At 32.2% G+C, this 13030-nt stretch overlaps 1 protein-coding gene across 3 annotated transcripts in view; it reads left to right on the forward strand.

Annotated features, from left to right (window-relative positions):
* Positions 1–13030, forward strand: part of LOC135132153 (monocarboxylate transporter 12-like) — a 343441-nt gene that overhangs the window by 57516 nt on the left and 272895 nt on the right. The window lies entirely within an intron of this gene.

Consider the following 13030-nt stretch of genomic DNA (forward strand, 5'->3'; position numbering starts at 1 on the left):
ATGACTTTTTCTTTTAGGTTTATTTCTCTTATCTGTTATTAAAATAACTGCTATTAAGTTAATTTTAGCTTGGGTTGTAAGTTTGAAAGGTGTTTTTTACGATTCTGTGAGGCCGAAGTATACAAAAGATGAAAATAATTTTAGGTTAGATCGCTCAACACTCATTCAATTATTTATTTTTATTTATACTATTTTCGTGTGCTATTGCAAGAATAATGGTCAACAATCAAGTATTTTAGGCTCAAAAAACGGCAGATCAAATTCCTGATAATATTAACACTAATAATTCTTAAAATCTAACCAAATATTGACTTTTTTAAAGTGTTATAAGTTTTCTGACGAGGTGGCTGAGGAAAGGGATGAACCCATAAACTGGTACCACCAAAATAGTATAAATAAAAATAAATAATTGTTTGATTGCAGAACTACCTAACCCAACGTTATACCTACGCTAATATAGAAACAAACATATCAAAATAATTAGCTCATTTATAGCAACTTTCGAACTCTCGTATTTTATATTTGTTTAAGTAGCAAGTACTTAAAAAATTTAAATTACCACTTTAACTTTTAATAAAACAATTTTTATGAATGCGTCTACAGATACTTCTACCATTCACAGTCGTAATTTTGTCTTAACCTCATAGAAAATGTTTCGTATTATGGAAAAAATTTGAATCTCACCACTTGGGGGTGTGTTTGAATATATAGCACCGAATATTGCCTCACATGAATTTTACTGCCTCGATTTGACCAAATTTTGGGTTTCCGATTTTAGATTTATTCATGTACCTAATACTTTAAGATATGCTAGCACATGAGTCCGAAACTTATTCATCATGTAATTATGAGGCCAAAAGTTTCTATGGATGAAAGCTATTATTTGATTTAAAGTAACTTTTGGCATCACATTCTTTAGATTTTTTTGATAGTTACTTCACAGTTAATAACATAATTATGACTTTTTCTTTTAGGTTTATTTCTCTTATCTGTTATTAAAATAACTGCTATTAAGTTAATTTTAGCTTGGGTTGTAAGTTTGAAAGGTGTTTTTTACGATTCTGTGAGGCCGAAGTATACAAAAGATGAAAATAATTTTAGGTTAGATCGTTCAACACTTAGCCAATTATTTATTTTTATTTATACCATTTTCGTGTGGTATAGCAAGAATAATGGTCAACAATCAAGTATTTCAGGCTCAAAAAACGGCAGATCAAATTCCTGATAATATTAACACTAATTAGTCTTAAAATCCAACCAAATATTGACTTTTTTAAAGTGTTATAAGTTTTCTGACGAGGTGGCTGAGAAAGGGGATGAACCCATAAACTGGTACCACCAAAATAGTATAAATAAAAATAAATAATTGGTTGATTGCAGAACTACCTAACCCAACTTTATACCCACGCTAATATGGAAACAAACATATCAGAATAATTAGCTCATTTATAGCAACTTTGGACCTGTCGTCCTTTATATTTGGCTAAGTAGCAAGTATTTAAAAAATTTTAATTATCACTTTAGCTTTGAATAAAAAATATATTTATGAATGCGTCTACAGATACTTCTACCATTCACAGTCGTAATTTTGTCTTAACTTCATAGAAAATGTTTCGTTTTATGGAAAAAATTTGAATCTTTACACTTGGGGGTGTATTTGAATATAGCACCGAATATTGCCTCACATGAATTTTACTGCCTCGATTTGACCAAATTTTGGGTTTCCGATTTTAGATTTATTCATGTACTTTGTACTTTAAGATATGCTAGCACATGAGTCCGAAACTTATTCATCATGTAATTATGAGGTCAAAAGTTTCTATGGATGAAAGCTATTATTTGATTTAAAGTAACTTTTGGCATCACATTCTTTAGATTTTTTTCATAGTTACTTCACATTTAATAACATAATTATGACTTTTTCTTTTAGGTTTATTTCTCTTATCTGTTATTAAAATAACTGCTATTAAGTTAATTTTAGCTTGGGTTGTAAGTTTGAAAGGTGTTTTTTACGATTCTGTGAGGCCGAAGTATACAAAAGATGAAAATAATTTTAGGTTAGATCGTTCAACACTCAGCCAATTATTTATTTTTATTTATACTATTTTCGTGTGGTATTGCAAGAATAATGGTCAACAATCAAGTATTTTAGGCTCAAAAAACGGCAGATCAAATTCCTGATAGTATTAACACTAATAATTCTTAAAATCTAAGCAAATATTGACTTTTTTAAAGTGTTATAAGTTTTCTGACGAGGTGGCTGAGGAAGGGGATGAACCCTGAAACTGGTACCACCAAAACAGTATAAATAAAAATAAATAATTGGTTGATTGCAGAACTACCTAACCCAACTTTATACCCACGCTAATATGGAAACAAACATATCAAAATAATTAGCTCATTTATAGCAACTTTGGACCTGTCGTCCTTTATATTTGGCTAAGTAGCAAGTATTTAAATAATTTAAATTATCACTTTAACTTTGAATAAAAAATATTTTTATGAATGCGTCTACAGATACTTCTACCATTCACAGTCGTAATTTTGTCTTAACCTCATAGAAAATGTTTCGTTTTATGGAAAAAATCTTAATCTTTACACTTGGGGGTGTGCCTGAATATATAGCCCCGAATACTGATTCACATGAATTTTACTGCCTCGATTTGACCAAATTTTGGGTCTCCGATTTTAGATTTATTCATGTACCTTGTACTTTACTGTATGTTAGCACATGAGTCCGAAAGTTATTCATCATGTAATTATGAGGCCAAAAGTTTCTATGGATGAAAGCCATTATTTGATTTAAAGTAACTTTTGGCATCACATTCTTTAGATTTTTTTAATAGTTACTTCACAATTAATAACACAATTATGACTTTTTCTTTTAGGTTTATTTCTCTTATCTGTTATTAAAATAACTGCTATTAAGTTAATTTTAGCTTGGGTTGTAAGTTTGAAAGTTGTTTTCTGCGATTCTGTGAGGCCAAAGTCCACAAAAGATGAAAATAATTTTAGGTTAGACAGTTCAACACTCAGCCAATTATTTATTTTTATTTATACTATTTTCGTGTGGTATAGCAAGAATAATGGTCAACGATCAAGTATTTTAGGCTCAAAAAACGGCAGATCAAATTCCTGATAATATTAACACTAATAAGTCTAAAAATCTAACCAAATATTGATTTTTTAAAGTGTTATAGGGTTACTGACGAGGTGGCTGAGGAAGGGGATGAACCCTGAAACTGGTATCACCAAAATAGTATAAATAAACATAAATAATTGGTTGATTGCAGAACTACCTAACCCAACTTTATACCCACGCTAATATGGAAACAAACATATCAAAATAATTAGCTCATTTATAGCAACTTTGGACCTGTCGTCCTTTATATTTGGCTAAGTAGCAAGTATTTAAATAATTTAAATTATCACTTTAACTTTGAATAAAAAATATTTTTATGAATGCGTCTACAGATACTTCTACCATTCACAGTCGTAATTTTGTCTTAACCTCATAGAAAATGTTTCGTTTTATGGAAAAAATCTTAATCTTTACACTTGGGGGTGTGCCTGAATATATAGCCCCGAATACTGATTCACATGAATTTTACTGCCTCGATTTGACCAAATTTTGGGTCTCCGATTTTAGATTTATTCATGTACCTTGTACTTTACTGTATGTTAGCACATGAGTCCGAAAGTTATTCATCATGTAATTATGAGGCCAAAAGTTTCTATGGATGAAAGCCATTATTTGATTTAAAGTAACTTTTGGCATCACATTCTTTAGATTTTTTTAATAGTTACTTCACAATTAATAACACAATTATGACTTTTTCTTTTAGGTTTATTTCTCTTATCTGTTATTAAAATAACTGCTATTAAGTTAATTTTAGCTTGGGTTGTAAGTTTGAAAGTTGTTTTCTGCGATTCTGTGAGGCCAAAGTCCACAAAAGATGAAAATAATTTTAGGTTAGACAGTTCAACACTCAGCCAATTATTTATTTTTATTTATACTATTTTCGTGTGGTATAGCAAGAATAATGGTCAACGATCAAGTATTTTAGGCTCAAAAAACGGCAGATCAAATTCCTGATAATATTAACACTAATAAGTCTAAAAATCTAACCAAATATTGATTTTTTTAAGTGTTATAGGGTTATTGACGAGGTGGCTGAGGAAGGGGATGAACCCTGAAACTGGTATCACCAAAATAGTATAAATAAACATAAATAATTGGTTGATTGCAGAACTACCTAACCCAACTTTATACCCACGCTAATATGGAAACAAACATATCAAAATAATTAGCTCATTTATAGCAACTTTGGACCTGTCGTCCTTTATATTTGGCTAAGTAGCAAGTATTTAAATAATTTAAATTATCACTTTAACTTTGAATAAAACATATTTTTATGAATGCGTCTACAGATACTTCTACCATTCACAGTCGTAATTTTGTCTTAACCTCATAGAAAATGTTTCGTTTTATGGAAAAAATCTGAATCTTTACACTTGGGGGTGTGCCTGAATATATAGCACCGAATATTGATTCACATGAATTTTACTGCCTCGATTTGACCAAATTTTGGGTGTCCGATTTTAGATTTATTCATATACCTTGTACTTTACTGTATGTTAGCACATGAGTCCGAAAGTTATTCATCATGTAATTATGAGGCCAAAAGTTTCTATGGATGAAAGCCATTATTTGATTTAAAGTAACTTTTGGCATCACATTCTTTAGATTTTTTTAATAGTTACTTCACAGTTAGTAACACAATTATGACTTTTTCTTTTAGGTTTATTTCTCTTATCTGTTATTAAAATAAATGCTATTAAGTTAATTTTAGCTTGGGTTGTATGTTTGAAAGTTGTTTTCTACGATTCTGTGAGGCCAAAGTCTACAAAAGACGAAAATAATTTTAGGTTAGATAGTTCACCACTCTGCCAATTATTTATTTTTATTTATACTATTTTGGTGTGGTATAGCAATAATAATGTTCAACAATCAAGGATTTTACAATTTACTTCCTTTATCGCATCCCCTTTGCTCCAGCCTTACTCCGCTCTTTTCCACTTTTTTCATCCACCCTGCTTCTCTTCCACCTTCATTCAATATTTCTGTTATACTTTCCTTTTTTCTTTAATTTCGCCCTAGTCTTGTAGCATGTATTCTAAAGTCTCTTGCGCTTCTCCACACATCTTATATATTCTTCTGCCTTCGCTTAAGCAAAAGTATTTGTTTCTTTCTTCATGTCCAGCCCTCTGTCTAGCAATTACTTTTTCTCCTTCATTCTTTCTCTCTCTAGGTACCTTGGCGTTGTTTCTGATATTATCTTTAGACGAGTATAACCCCCCTTGTACCTAGGTTCCTTTATACACGCCATTGGACATATTTGTCCTTGTCGCCACTTTCGAGGAGACCTTTACTTTTCCACATCTCATTCATTATTTCACACAGTCTTTCAATCAAATCATCCGTTCTAAACATCCATACATCATTTACCAATCCATTCCTCCCTGGTCTTTTCCCTCTTTTCGGCCCTCCAACTTGTTTCCATATTTTTTCCACTGTAATGTTCGGCCATTCTTTCTCTCTCAGCATTCTCGGTTTAACTCTTTTGCGCTACAATACTCTCATTTCCACTCATTAGTTTCATGAAATGGTACTTCCATTGTATTATTAGCATTTCTTCACTGATCATGTTTTTGTTCTTCTTTATTTTGGTTCTTGCTCTGATTTTATGGCTTTTATTTTATTTCTTCTTTCGGAATCTCTTCTTTTTTTTCTTCACACCGACCTGTTATTATTTCTTGCTGGACAGTACTCTTCTTTTTTATCTTTCCCTTTTTACACCTTCGTAAATATTTTCTTTCTTATTTTTTTAAATCTCTGCATCTATTAACCAGCCATTTGTTTTTCTTTTCTGATTTCTTCGTTATAAATCCTTTTCTTACTGCTGCTTTTTCAGTTGCTGTTTTTAATTCTTCTATTTTATTTTAGCTTACTTCTTTTGAATTCAATTTCCAACATCTTTTATAATGCTCAGTTCCCTTCTCCTTTTTATCTACTTCCTTATTTGTGACTCCGACTTTTCTACTTCTATCCCTCAATTTTACTTCTTATAGCATGTGGTCGGAATCAATTCTTTCTCCTAATTTAAATGTTTCGGCTTCTTCATCTGCTACTCGGTTACATATACAGGTAAATTCTTTATCTTCATCCCCTCCTTCACCCCATTCAAGACTTTACCAAACTCTTTCTTCAATTAATTTCCATAGAAATTTTCTGTCTTTATTTAATATTTTATCTTTAGATTTTTCTGCGCGTTCTCCGCTATATTCCCTGCTTTTGTTGCCTATTTTGGCGTTAAAACCATCTCCTATCAGAAGAAATTCTTCGTTAGACTCTTCAATTTTTTTTTCAATTTTTTTCTTCAAATTTTTTGTAATTTCAATGCAATACAATATGCAAATTCTTTTTTTCTTTTATCTGATATCAACTTTCTTTCCACTATGCGTTCCACTTCTATTACCCGCTCTTCGATTTGTTTTATATCTTTTGTCACCTCTGTTATGGATCCCCCACTTGCTTCACCCTCAACTTTTCCTTTTTCCTTGTTCAATTTATTCCCCTTACTCTTTAGTATCCATGTTTCTGTTAATCACACAAAATCAAAATTTTATGTACTCATTAAATAAATTCTGTTTATTTTTCTTAATAATGCAATATTTCAAACAAGCAATTTTAAACCCCATTTGTCCTCCCCGCTTTTCTTTTCCATTCCCTCTCTATTTTTTTTTATAATTACCACTCCTTCTCTTTATGCTTCCTTGCTCAGTTAATTCCAACTCTCTTTGTAAAATTTTTCATCCAAATTTCCCTGTCTTCATTCCATGCCTCAACTTTCCGTTTCTTACATTCTATACCTGTTGTGTGTCTTTTTTTTTTCTTTCTTACTCTCTAACTTCTTTCTGAATTTTTGGCTCTTCTACTGTCCAATTGTTTTCAGTTGCTTAATATTTTCTTTAATTTTAGATAAATTTCCAACATACTTCTGGAAATTACTACCTTCAAACAACTTCCCGTATTTATATAAAACCTAGTCATAATATTAGCTTTGTTAAGTAAATCATCTATGCAACCAACTTTTATACTTAACAATCTTTTCTCAAACCAAAATTGTTAAAATTACTGTTAAAAGATGTCACTGGATGTGCGTGAGTCCAAATGTTACGTTGAATGTGTGAGTCACTTCGGCCTCAAAAGCTACGGCGAGGCCGAAACTTCCAATTTGAGCCCAAAAGTATATATACGTGAGAGAATTTGAGGTCGAAAGTTATCATTAACATATATATTGATACCTGTTAAGTTGTTACCTCCGGCATATGGAACAGACGACCTGACCTCCGGGTTACCCCCTTCGTCTATCGTCATATATGTGATATATTTGGAATGAGGGGAACCCCTACAATTCGAATCTCAAAAGAGGGGAAACGATTTCTAGTATTTTAAAAGGCCATATATAACATATATATAAGATATACAAAAGAGGCGTTTTTACCTCCATATATATTAATAAACTCAATTACTACACTTGCGACTGTACCAGTGACTGTACTATAAATGAAAGTAATTCGAAGTTCCGGAATTTAAGACTAGACTTTTCAAACAGTATGCTACTGTTCCTAAAAGCTAACATTCCATCGTTTGCAGGCTGTAAACCAACCTGAATTCTAATTCTAAGGCGATTTTGACACGTTTCGAACGCTATTGCTGACAAAAACGTCTTATAATTTTTACTTCCCAAGCGTAAGCGAAGGAAGTATTGTAATCGAGTCCTTCGACCGACTCTCTATTTTTCCGTTTTTTGTAACTTTCATGACCCCTACAGTACGAAGAAATAGGTCTCCTGTTTCCGTCTGTCTGTCTGTTTGGCTGCCGTCCCGAATTTTTATTAGACAGATAATCTCCGAAAGTACTGGGCCAATTGTTGTCAAATTTAGTATTTATATTAGGTATATCATGTAGATGGTAAAACGCTAACCGAAATTTGTCTAATCATCCTCACGAATAACGTGATGATATCATTTCACAATTGTACATAGTAAATGGGTTTTAAATTGTATAAAATAACATAGTCCTACACATGTAGTTTATGACGCCGTGTTAAGTTTTATCGAAACGTCAGATTTTTGGGAAAAGAATCAAAATTATAAAACAACATTTTGCAATTTAATTTTGAATCTGCAAATCTGAATGCTTTGAAATCTTGCAGACGTTATAAAGTTATGATTATCATGATAAATTTTTAATCAAAATTATTTGCTTATCTCCTCCGAAAGATTGATGACTTCAGTTCAAAATTTTGCCGAATAAATCCTTTCGGAAAAGTCTAAAATATGATGAGTCTATATTTGGGAACAACAGTTCCCCCAAAAACATGTAATTTACCTGAATACATGTGATATTTATTGTAAATTTCTGTACAAATCCTATCCTTCCTCCTATATTATCTTTCGTCTACCTGTCTTATGCTCCAACTTTCTTTTCCAGTTTCTAGAATTTTCTAAACTCTTTCTTTAAGTTCTTTCACCTCTCCAAAACCGAATCTATGTTTCGACAATTCAAACACCATTCCTTTTTCTTCCTCGAGCTCTCAACCCGTAAGCATCTAATAAAAATCTGAACACCGTAACCGTCGCTATTTCTTAAAATCCCCAACGATACCCACAATTCCATTCATATTTTTTGGATTTGCATATACAGGGTGACTCAAAAAATTAATGAATGTGCGAATTTATTTTCTTGATTTAATCAGGAACTACAAAACCAAATGCCTTGAAATCTTGGACATGTTTTAAAGTTATCATAGGCATGGGAAATTTTTAGTCAAAATGTATTTGTTCATCCCCCCTAAAAAAATGATGACGTCACCTCAAAATTTTGCTGAATAAATCCTATCATAAATGTATGTGCAAAATATGATGAGTCTGTAGTTGAGATTTATCATTCCAGTCATATTTTTTGGATTTGCATATATAGGGCGACTAAAAAAATTAATGAAAGTATGAATTTACTTTACTGATTTAATCAGGAACTACAAAATCGAATGCTTTGAAATCTTGGAGATGTTTTAAATTTATCAGAAGCTGGTAAAATTTTGATCAAAATGTATTTGCTCATCCCCCCTAAAAATTTGATGACGCCACCGCAAAATTTTGCTGAAAAAATGCTTGAATGTGTAAAAAATATACTTATGATTTATCACTGCATTAATATTTTTATTTTGCTTATACAGGGTGTCTGAAAAAAATTAATGACTGAGTCAATTAATTTTATTGATTAAATCAAGAATTACAAAAATGTAATACGAAAAAAGACATAATAGTCTTGCAATCGTCACGTTCCCGACAGCGAGGGAAGTACTGTGTACACTCTTTAGGCCAATTTTTTAAATTTGCTCATAGAGGGTGACTAAAAAAAATTAATGAATCAGTAAATTTATTTTATTGAATAAATCAAGAATAGCAAAACTGAATACTTTGAAATCTTGCAGACGTTTTAAAGTTATTGTAAGCATGGTAAATTGTTGATCAAAATATATCTGTTTACTCCCCCCTAAAAATTGATGACGACATCTTAAAATTTTGTAGAATAAATTCCACCCAAAATGTGCAAATGTGTTCTTATTTGTGATCGATCATTGCACTCATATTTTTTATATTTTCTAAAACATGGAACTCAAAAAATTAATGAATGGGTCAATTTATTTTATTGATTAAATCAGGAACGCCTCACTCCATTTTCCCATAAAATTTTGGGAATACAGTACTGTTATTTTTAGTATTACACTGCATCAATCCAAGCTGATATACGTGTACGTAATTGCAAAAATGTTGATGACGTCATCGCAAAACGTTGCTTTTAGCAACAGTAGCAACTTAAATTCGAATTTGAAGACGATTTAAGCAACAGCAGCGACTCGAATTCTAATTTCAAGACGATTTTGGGACGATTCAAACACCATTATTGACAGAATATTTAATGAAGCACAGGTTCAAAACATAGAACTTTTATAAACAACTAATGACGAAAGTCAAAGAATTCGAGGATGCCGAAATTTTAAATACAATTGTTGGGACCTGGGCTCGCAGGTCCGCTTGTTGATCAACGAATGGGACCTGAACTGGCAGGTCCGGTGATGTAACGCAAGAAAAAGAATGACGAGGGAACTTTCTTGAGGGTTTATTGTGGACTGTGTCTGTTAATAATGGAACTACCCTCACCTAAACTAATGCGTGCACATGCGCACTTACACTACGTTAAACATTCAAATTTGAACAACAATAATCAGGGCTAATTGAGGAAATCGAGCTTGGAATGTCCTACATAAAAAAAGAAGAAGAAAAAAGAAGGGCTCTGACTATATCCAGAATAGAGGGCCAGATCTCGAAAATCTTGTGTGGTTACTATAAACTAGCATCAAATCGGCTCTTTTCAGAACCAACAGTAATTTCGACAAATAAAGTAACAGTAAATTGGTACCGGTCAACATTTTGGAGAAGCATGTGCACTCTGCACTAATGTTGGTTAGTGGTTACACAAAAACCTAAATTCAACAACTGTATAATCACAAATAAATTTTTCAATTTAAAGCTGGCTAGCTGGTTGCTAATCTTATTATTACTGATACAATGCCTCAACAGAGTGAAAACTCCAATTATTAGGCAAGGAGTATAAAGATTAACAAAAAAGAGTGAAGTGAAATTAGCAAGTTTAAAATCTTAAGCACATAAACGAAACACAATGAATGCTAGATAACTCGATGGAATGTGCTGTACTGATGAGATCAAATAAGATCTAAACTGCAGGCAACAGTTTTCCAACAGGTTGTCTAGCCTTCGGGGTAATTGCAAATTAATGTATTTTAAATTTGGCGCTAATTTGATGCCACTGGACGTGACAGTCGATACGTATGCGTATACCATGTTTCCTTCTACCATGCGTTGGACATATGTATGACGGCGACGTTGCCAAGTTTCAGAGGTCAGAACGTACAGTTTATATGCCGGAGGTAACAACATACTAGCAGTGTATAAAGCTACGCGACGCCAGCGCCAATGGTCTACAGCTGAACTAAAATAAAAAGTTGCGACTATGGGATGCACGTTATGACCTCCAGACGAAAATTTAAATTTAAGCTCCTAGCGCCCCCTAGATGATTAAAAAATTATTTACAAGGCAAAACGTTTCTACCTCCGAAAACGGAGGTAGGAACGTTGTAGATGAGGTGACAACGTACTATACGTATATACTTCGGAGGTAACAACATACCGTGCATACATATATCTATATATATGTTACAGGTAATATTCGAAATACGTTATTATGCATAATAACTAGATATTTTAGGAATTATGCGTAATAACTAAACTTGTCAGTTATTGTGCATAATAACCGGAAACATTAGGAATTATGCGTAACAACTGAAATTTTCAGTTATTATGCACAATAACGGAAACGTTTAGGTAATATTGATAATAACTAACAGAGGAACAGGAATTATGCATAATACCTGAAACATTAGTCATTAAGCATATTGTCTAATAGGCCAGGGCCGATAATTTTTGAGAACAAAAAAATTTAGAACAGGATGATACATACCCATTGGAAAAGGAAGAAAATATAACAAGAATAAAAGGAAAAATAATTTACGGGCGATCTGAGGTCGGGAAGTCTAAGAGGGTGAGCTTTTAAGTGTAGAAAACGGTTTATCACGATTTCCTGCAAAACTACAAGTCCTATCGAAAAAAGTTAAATGGCAAAGTTCTAGGTAATAAAAGGGTCTACAACTTTTGTATTTAGACTTTTTTTAAATAACCTCAAAATTTATGCGAAAAATGCAAATAACCGAGTTTTTGGTTTTTTATTTTTATCTCCCACGAAAAAGTTTTTTTTTTCACGAAATTTGGTGAAAACTTACCTATTTATGTCCCAAAATCGCTGTAGTTTTTTTTATTCAAAATATTTATTTTTCTCCCTTATTTTGATTTAATATCAAAAAACCACCCTAATTTTCCATCGAAAATTCTGACGTCAAAATGTTTGGCTTTTTAAAAAAATCGGTGTGCTTTTTGTTCGTTGAAATCTCTACTTTCTGATGGTGTAAAAAAAGTATACATTACTATGGCAAATTTTCGCAGGAAATCTAAAAAAACGAAAAACTCGAATTGCGATAGTAATTTTGACGGAAATCGTGATAAACCGTTTTCTACCCTTAAAAGCTCACCCTCTTCCCCTTCCGGACCTCAGATCGCCCGTAAATTATTGTTTCTTTTATTTTTCTTACATTTTCTTCCTTTTCCAGTGGGTATCATCCTGTTTTAATTTTTTTTTCACTTTTTACCATTTTCAAAGGCTTATAACATGTCCAGCTGATTTCAAAAAAACGGGACAAGATGAGCAATTCAGATTCCCATAGATCAATGAAAAGCAATGGGAATATGACGTTTATATAACTGTAATTTTTCCCTTTTTTTTTAAATCAACTGTACATGTGATATGTAGGAGAAAGCGAGGCAGGGTGGGTAGCTTTTTGGAAAATATTATGCATAATTTCTGTTTCTGTGTTAGTTATTATCAATATTACCTAAACGTTTCCGTTATTATGCATAATAACTGAAAATTTCAGCTATTACGCATAATTCCTAATGTTTCTGGTTATTATGCATAATAACTGGTAAGTTTAGTTATTACGCATAATTCCTAAAATGTCTAGTTATTATGCATAATAACGGATTTCGGATATTAGCTGTAACATACAGGGTGACTGCGAAATATATGCAAATATTTTAACCACGGCATCCCCCACCCTAGTAGAGCCGAAATGTAGAAAAAACAAATTAAAAATCGAATGGGGCAAAACCCCCATAAACCACCCTCGACACGAAGGCACTGAGGCACCTTGTAAACAGAGTTGGAAAAACGTTCGAATAAAAACGACCCAAACACTTTCAGTTTCAA

Source organism: Zophobas morio, unplaced genomic scaffold, assembly GCF_036711695.1.
Source record: "Zophobas morio isolate AGI-343-1 ecotype UQ-CSIRO unplaced genomic scaffold, CSIRO_AGI_Zmor_V1 ptg000021l, whole genome shotgun sequence".
Taxonomy (NCBI): domain Eukaryota; kingdom Metazoa; phylum Arthropoda; class Insecta; order Coleoptera; family Tenebrionidae; genus Zophobas; species Zophobas morio.